At 39.0% G+C, this 8,905-nt stretch overlaps 1 long non-coding RNA gene across 1 annotated transcript; it reads right to left on the bottom strand.

Annotated features, from left to right (window-relative positions):
• Window positions 1-27: 27 nt before the first annotated feature.
• On the bottom strand, window positions 28-1,824 carry LOC123505840. The gene is made up of 2 exons (XR_006675271.1): window positions 705-1,824; window positions 28-148 (listed from the first exon to the last, which is right to left on the bottom strand). It is a non-coding gene; the product is annotated as an uncharacterized LOC123505840 (long non-coding RNA).
• Window positions 1,825-8,905: the final 7,081 nt, after the last annotated feature.

Raw genomic sequence — 8,905 nt, 5'->3', positions numbered from 1 at the left:
TTTAATTCTCTCCATCCTGAACTTTTCCTCGCTCTAATCCGTCACCTACCCACTCCCCTCTCGCTCTAATCTCTCTCTCACTCTCTCACTTTCACTCACTCTCTCACATTAGGCTGCATTTTTCAGGAGATTTTCCAGTTGCCAAGCGCTGAAAGGGAGAGAAAAGAGGTAATTAGAGCTAGCTTTAATATCTGAGAGAGAGAGAGAGAGAGAGAGAGAGAGAGAGAGAGAGAGAGAGAGAGAGAGAGAGAGAGAGAGAGAGAGATCTTATAAATAGTGTCTGTATGTATGTGTGTCTCTAATAATAATAATAATAATAATAATAATAATAATAATAGTACTAATAGTAATAATAATAGTAATAATAGTAATAATAATAGTAATAACTACTTAAACTACTTAAATTACTTACAAACTACAGTAATAATAATAATAATAATAATTTCACAGGCCTAAATAAAAAATAAATAAATTTCATAGGCCTACTTGAGTGTTTAAAATTTCATAGGCCTATAAAAATAAATAAATAAATAACATAGGCCTATATAAGTGTTTAAAATTTCATAGGCCTAAAAATTAATTAATAAACAACATAGGCCTACATGTGTTTAAAATTTCATAGGCCTACAAATAAATAAATAAATAAAGATAGGCCTACTGTGTGTGTGTGTGCGTGTGTGTGTGTGTGTGTGCCCCTTACTTACATGCAGGGTGAAGGGGAGGGAGGGGGTAGGCCTAAGCGAGGACACAGCCTGCGTACAGCCGGCTTGTCTCCTCCTGGGAACACACAAAAAATAGGCCTATGTAATTTGTATAGGCCAAAAAATTCTCCCTACATAGGCCTATATAACCACCAAGAGGCCTAGAATGCTGATCTAAGTAGGCCTATTCATTTTTCTCATTTTATAGGCCTATAGACCCTAGAAATGATCTATATAGGCCTATTTTTTGTAATTTTATAGCATTGAAAAGGCCTATGCAATTTGTATAGGCCTAAAAATTTCCCTAGATAGGCCTATATATCCACCAAAAGGCTATTCATATTTTCTATTAATTTCATAGCATATAATAGGCCTATGTAATTTGTATAGGCCTAGGAAATTATTAGATAGGCCAAAAATTCCTATTATTTCTCCTGTACATAAATTATTTTCTTAATTTTCCATAGGCCTAATAAATTTCTATATAGGCCTAAGCAACCTTTTTAAACCCTCCATAGGCCTATACAACCTAGAAATATTGCTCTATATAGGTATGTCATTCTGTATAGGCCTATGTAATTCTTGTGATTTTTTTGTATAGGTCTGTAATTTTGTATAGGCCTATGTAACTCTATATAGGCCTATGTAAGTTTCTAAAGGCCTATATATTTTTTATAAAATTTTGTATAGGCCTATGTAAGTTTCTAAAGGCCTATATATTTTTTCTTAAATTTTATATAGGCCTATGTAACTATATAGGCCTATGTAATTCTGTATAGGCCTATGTAATATTGTATAGGCCTGTAATTCTGTATAGGCCTATATAATTATGTATAGACCTATGTAATATTGTATAGGCCTATGTAACTCTATATAGGCCTATGTAATATTGTATAGGCCTATGTAATTTTGTATAGACCTATGTAATTCTGTATAGGCCTATGTAATATTGTATAGGCCTATATATTTTTCTTAAATTTTGTATAGGCCTATGTAATTCTATAGGCCTATGTAATTTTTATACCCAAAAAATTAATAATAATAATAATAATAAATAATAATTGTGTGTGTCTGTGTGTCTGTATGTCATTACTATTATTATTACTATTACTACTACTACTACTACTACTACTACTACTACTACTACTATTCTTAACTTTATTAATATTAGTGGTAGTGGCGGTGGTGGTAGTAAGTAGATTTTAGTAATAGTATATTAGTAATAAGTAGTAGTAATAGTAGTAGTAGTAATAGTAGTAGTAGTTAGTGTAGTAATAGTAGTAATAGTAGTAGTAGTAGTAGTAGTAGTAGTAGTAATAGTAGTAGTAGTAGTATGGTAGTGAGGTGTAATCTTTCCTCCATATCTCCTTCCACATAACACCTCCACTTACCTCCACCTACACAAACTTTCCTCCATGTTTCCTCCACCTTCCCTCCAATTTTGACTATCCTACCTCCCTTCCTTCATAGTCAAAATAGTCATTTTCTAAGATAGTCTCATATCAAAACCTGACATTTTTTCTCATTTTTACCTCCGAAAGTCTGCAATCTTTCCTCCATATCTCTCTCCATGTAATCCCTCCACTTACCTCCACCTATACAGACCTTCCTCCATGTTTCCTCCACCTTCCCTCCAATTTTGACTATCCTATCTCCCTTCCTTCATAGTCAAAATAGTACTTTTCTAAGATAGTCACATCAAAACTAGACAATATTTTACATTTTTCTCTCCAAAAAGTGTGTAACCTTTCTTCCATATCTCCCTCCACTTAACACCTCCACTTACCTCCACCTACACAGACCTTCCTCCATGTTTCCTCCACCTTCCCTCCAATTTTGACTATCCTACCTCCCTTCCTTCATAGTCAAAATAGTACTTTTCTTAAATAGTCACACCAAAACTTGACAATATTTTACATTTTTCTCTCCAAAAAGTGTGTAATCTTTCCTCCATATCTCCCTCCACATAACACCTCCACTTACCTCCACCTACACAAACTTTCCTCCATAATTCCTCCACCTTTCCTCCAATTTTAAGTATCCTACCACAATTACAAGATAGTCAAAATAGTAGAATTGTAAAATAGTCACACACCAAAACTAGACAATATTTACAGTTTTTCTCTCCAAAAAGTGTGTAATCTTTCCTCCATATCTCCTTCCACATAACACCTCCACTTACCTCCACCTACACAAACTTTCCTCCATGTTTCCTCCACCTTCCCTCCAATTTTGACTATCCTACCTCCTTTCCTTCATAGTCAAAATAGTACTTTTCTTAAATAGTCACACCAAAACTAGACAATTTTTACATTTTTCTCTCCAAAAAGTGTGTAATCTTTCCTCCATATCTCCCTCCACACACCACCTCCACTTACCTCCACCTACACAGACCTTCCTCCATGTTTCCTCCACCTTCCATCCAATTTTGACTATCCTACCTCCCTTCCTTCATAGTCAAAATAGTCGTTTTCTAAGATAGTCTCATATCAAAACCTGACATTTTTTCTCATTTTTACTTCCGAAAGTCTGCAATCTTTCCTCCATATCTCCCTCCACGTAACACCTCCACTTACCTCCACCTACACAAACTTTCCTCCATGTTTCCTCCACCTTTCCTCCAATTTTGACTATCCTACCTTCATAGTCAAAATAGTTGTTTTCTAAGATAGTCTCATATCAAAACCTGACATTTTTTTTCTCATTTTTACCTCCGAAAGTCTGCAATCTTTCCTCCATATCTCCCTCCACGTAACACCTCCATTTACCTCCACCTACACAGACCTTCCTCCATGTTTCCTCCACCTTCCCTCCAATTTTGACTATCCTACCTGCCTTCCTTCATAGTCAAAATAGTCATTTTCTAAGATAGTCTCATATCAAAACCTGACAATTTTTCCCATTTTTACCTCCGAAAGTCTGCAATCTTTCCTCCATATCTCCCTCCACGTAACACCTCCACTTACCTCCACCTACACAGACCTTCCTCCATGTTTCCTCCACCTTCCCTCCAATTTTGACTATCCTACCTCTTTACCTTCATAGTCAAAATAGTCATTTTCTAAGATAGTCTCATATCAAAACCTGACAATTTTTCCCATTTCTACCTCCGAAAGTCTGCAATCTTTCCTCCATATCTCCCTCCACATAACCCCTCCACTTACCTCCACCTACACAGACCTTCCTCCATGTTTCCTCCACCTTTCCTCCAATTTTGACTATCCTACCTCCCTTCCTTCATAGTCAAAATAGTCATTTTCTAAGATAGTCTCACACCAAAACCTGACGTATTTTCTCATTTTTAGCTCCGAAAGTCTGCAATCTTTCCTCCATATCTCCCTCCACGTAACACCTCCACTTACCTCCACCTACACAGACCTTCCTCCATGTTTCCTCCACCTTCTCTCCAATTTTGACTATCCTACCTCCCTTCCTTCATAGTCAAAATAGTCATTTTCTAAGATAGTCTCATATCAAAACCTGACAATTTTTCCCATTTTAACCTCCGAAAGTCTGCAATCTTTCCTCCATATCTCCCTCCACATAACCCGTCCACTTACCTCCACCTACACAGACCTTCCTGAATGATCCCTCCACCTTTTCTAAAACTAGCACTGATAGAAATTCAAGACACTCACACCTGAGCCAATCCTCCTCTATCTCTCTAAACCCCACCACCTAACCCCTCCAACCAACCTTAGTCCAAGAAGTAAAGACAAAAACAAACCTTTGAACAAAAGTGATAATCTCTAAGACAAAAATTATCTCAAGACTCATATCTCTCTACACCCACCACTCCAACAAAAAACCAAGTTATCCAGACTTCTCACACACCTTCAACAAAAGTGAAATTTCTCTAAACAAGATAGCTTCAAGACACTCTACTCCCAATCTTTCCTCTATCTCTCCAGAGTCCCCCACCACTCCCAAGTGAAATATCTCCAGAGAAATGCAGAACTAACCTTATCCCAGAAATAGTACACCACCTGATGTTCACACACCTTGAACAAAAAGTGAAATATCTCTACAAGTTTCACTCAAGATCAGCAATTCAAGACACTCACATATCCTCAATCCTCGCTCTATATCTCCTCTCCTCGTCCCCACCACTCTCCAACCAACACTCCAGAGAAAACCAAAACCAAACCTTATCCAATTGTTGACTCCAGAAACACAAACTTTCCTTCAGTCAACAATCTTCTCAATCTGAAGGACACCTGATGATCCTGATGACTTGATCCTTTCCTCCAAGATTCCCCTTTTTCTTTCCCCCCTCCTTACCAGTTTGTATAATGGTTCTTAGAAAAGATGTTCTAATAAAGATGATTTATGGTTGAAAAACATATTTTTGTGGTGGTTAAATATTTCTGTTATTATTTATTTCATTGTCTCTTCAAACTTTTTCCTCCATATCTCCCTCCACAAGTTTTCTCCACTTACCTCCTCCAGTTCATTCTTTCCTCCATGTTTCCTCCACCTTCTCTCCAATTTTGACTATCCTACCTCCCTTCCTTCATAGTCAAAATAGTAGTTTTCTAAGATAGTCTCACATCAAAACCTGACAATTTTTCTCATTTTTCCTCTGAAAGTTTGTAATCTTTCCTCCATATCTCCCTCCACAAGTTACCTCCACTTACCTCCACCTACACAGACCTTCCTCCATGTTTCCTCCACCTTCTCTCCAATTTTGACTATCCTACCTCCCTTCCTTCATAGTCAAAATAGTCGTTTTCTAAGATAGTCTCACATCAAAACCTGACAATTTTTCTCATTTTTCCCTCTGAAAGTCTGCAATCTTTCCTCCATATCTCCCTCCACAAGTTACCTCCACTTACCTCCACCTACACAGACCTTCCTCCATGTTTCCTCCACCTCTCCACCAATTTTGACTATCCTACCTCCCTTCCTTCATAGTCAAAATAGTCGTTTTCTAAGATAGTCACACACCAAAACACGACAAATCTTCACATTTTTTACCTCCAAAAGTCTGCAATCTTTCCTCCATATCTCCCTCCACAAGTTACCTCCACCTACACAGACCTTCCTCCATGTTTCCTCCACCTTCTCTCCAATTTTGACTATCCTACCTCCCTTCCTTCATAGTTAAAATAGTCATTTTCTAAGATACTCACACACCAAAACACGACAAATCTTCACATTTTTTACCTCCAAAAGTCTGCAATCTTTCCTCCATTACTATTTGACTATCAAGGAAGGGAGGTAGGATAGTCAGAATTGGAGGGAAGGTGGAGGAACTATCTAGGAAGGTGTGTTTAGGTGGAGGTAGCTGGAGGTGCAACGTGGAGGAGATATGGAGGAAAGATTACAAACTTTCGGAGGTAAAAAAGTGTAAAATTGTCTGGTTTTGTTGTGTGACTATTTTAGAAAACTGCTATTTTGACTATCAAGGAAGGGAGGTAGGATAGTCAGAATTGGAGGGAAGGTGGAGGAACTATCTAGGAAGGTGTGTTTAGGTGGAGGTAGCTGGAGGTGCAACGTGGAGGGAGATATGGAGGAAAGATTACAAACTTTCGGAGGTAAAAAAGTGTAAAATTGTCTGGTTTTGTTGTGTGACTATTTTAGAAAACTGCTATTTTGACTATCAAGGAAGGGAGGTAGGATAGTCAGAATTGGAGGGAAGGTGGAGGAACTATCTAGGAAGGTGTGTTTAGGTGGAGGTAGCTGGAGGTGCAACGTGGAGGGAGATATGGAGGAAAGATTACAAACTTTCGGAGGTAAAAAAGTGTAAAATTGTCTGGTTTTGTTGTGTGACTATTATAGAAAACTGCTATTTTGACTATCAAGGAAGGGAGGTAGGATAGTCAGAATGGAGGAAGGTGGAGGAACTATCTGTCTTCTAAATTAACAAATTTTCAATTTTCCTCCTAGTCTTTCTGCAAATGACCTAATCCATCTCCTCAACTCACCATATTTCTCAAATTCCTCCATTTTTATTCTTTCTTAAAGATATATCTTTAGAACACTTTGAAGGACTTTGAGCTCATGGGGGAAATTAACAGAATTATCATTCCGACGTAACAAGGTCCACCAGATGAGCCACAGGGGATTGGAGACGCATGAGGAAACATCATGGAAGATAAAAGTGACAAATAATACTTTTAGTCCTCCCAGGGGAACGTGGCGACACAGGACCTTACTTCGAGCGTACTCCAGGAGGGTACGTCCCTGGGCTGACTTTAGCGAGGGATGCTCGGGTAATCTAGCTTTTAGAACGAACCCTTGGAAGGTAGACATCGGCATCTTTAATATGACCTCCACCGTGGAATTGGCATATTCAATAGAGGTGCCAAAGAATAGAAAAGATGGACCTCTCCACAGAAAATCGAGTCTTCTCATCTCGGCGAGGGAACTCAACTGAAATAAAACTGGACGCAAAACAAAAGGCTTCTACCTTTGAAGGCTTTATCATTTGGAGAGCTGACTTAAAACACCTCCGGGACAATCATCGACCCTGTAAGTACTTAAAATGGGCTATGACTATCTTCAGGGCAGAAAACCTCACTATTTTACCTATGACAGGCATCCAGTTTAGTCGACTACTTCGGGCTACTACCACTCAGCAATTTGCAAGTTCTATTTCGGGACGGACGGAGGCATCTAAAAAATCAACTTAATGTTTTGAACTATTCTACATCATAAACTGGGGTCCGGGGAGGGAGACTATCCCAGTGCTGGCTGTCCCTATTACTGACTTGAAGTTTTAAAAATTTTTGGGGGGTGGCAGTGAGAGACGACCCCTGACGGATACACGGTTTTGTCAGTCAACAGGGAGAGACAAAACAACTCCATAGAGCATCAGTAACAATCTTCGGACGACATTTTGGAGGCCTGGGGTCTTAGAAAACTCTCTAAGCGTGAACATGGGATCAGTTAGCGCTTTGGAGTACTGAGAGTTGGAAGAGTTTCACTCGAGACAATTTTATGACGGCGATTTTTCCTAAAAGAACACATACCACCAAAAAGTCTGAGCACCGTGACTGGAGCAAATCACTAAACGAGGGGAACTGCCATTTAATCCAAGCACCTAGTTTTACGCTGACTGGGTGTAGAACCAATCTGGAGGTGGGCCATCGGCTGTTAGTCAGAAAACAACCATTATGACAAAATTAGCATAAGCGAGGATGTGGTGGCCCGTCCATTTTTATCAGTAGGCCGGTTTCTAAAATAGTATCCGAGAAAATTTCTGTTGTCCACCATGCTAAACTACAGTTTGGAATTGTGTGTTCATCGAGGTTAAAGCTAAACTGGTTACACTACTCAAGACGGCGGATCAGATGGAGCTATCGGAGGTCATTCTAAAACAACAAACATTTAACGTTGCTATTATCTTAGTCAAACTTTTGCGGTCGATAGAGCTGAGGCGTGCAAGCATGGGAAGTTCGGCTACAGAGTCAGATAAAAAAACCTCGTTTCCTGTTTAGAAAAGGCCATGAATTCTTGAGCGCAAAAAAACCGTCTTCTAGACCTGGGTGTTTAACAAAAACTAGTCAGAGAGAGAGAGAGAAGTGATTCATTAGGTGATCTGTAATTTCCTGGCGCGGAGAGCACATTCAGGTCAGGTCGGGGCCTACGGTATTAATTTAACAGTCATCGCTCCTTTTCACTTAGATGATGCCCAAGTGTTATTAGGAGACATTCACTACACTTATTTCAATTCCAAAAATTTGCCGGCTCTAGGCATTTTGCTAACCCCGTCCCAATTTTCTCAGTACTCTAAAGGAATGGGAGTTTTTCCAAAAGCCCTTAAACCGAGCAGAATTTTTCATACAATTTTTAGCGCCAGATTTTTCAGAATTAAACCACTTTACCTCCAAAAGTCTTGGGGGCATTCCTCCCTGAGAAAACAACTTTCCACCTTTATCCATGGGGAGGGGGATCACTGAGGGCAATGTTCACACAGACCTCCACTAGATAGAGTGTCGATATCCTACACTCTCTGAATCTGCAATGGGGAGTGTGGAGTTTGCATTTACACAAAAACCATCTGAAACGCACCTTTTCCCTTATGACTATACTAAGACGATATCTTATTAAAAAATATGCACCCATGTTTTGAGGGCATTTTACCACGCATGGTTTCACTTATGGACGTAACTATATCAGGCAAATTCACAGACAAGTTTGCAATCTCTACTTTTCCTTTCATGAGCCCTAAGAAACATTTTATGCGCCTGAACAAGTCT

This window comes from Portunus trituberculatus, chromosome 2 (assembly GCF_017591435.1).
Source record: "Portunus trituberculatus isolate SZX2019 chromosome 2, ASM1759143v1, whole genome shotgun sequence".
Lineage (NCBI taxonomy): Eukaryota > Metazoa > Arthropoda > Malacostraca > Decapoda > Portunidae > Portunus > Portunus trituberculatus.
This window is presented reverse-complemented; position numbering and strand designations above follow the sequence as displayed.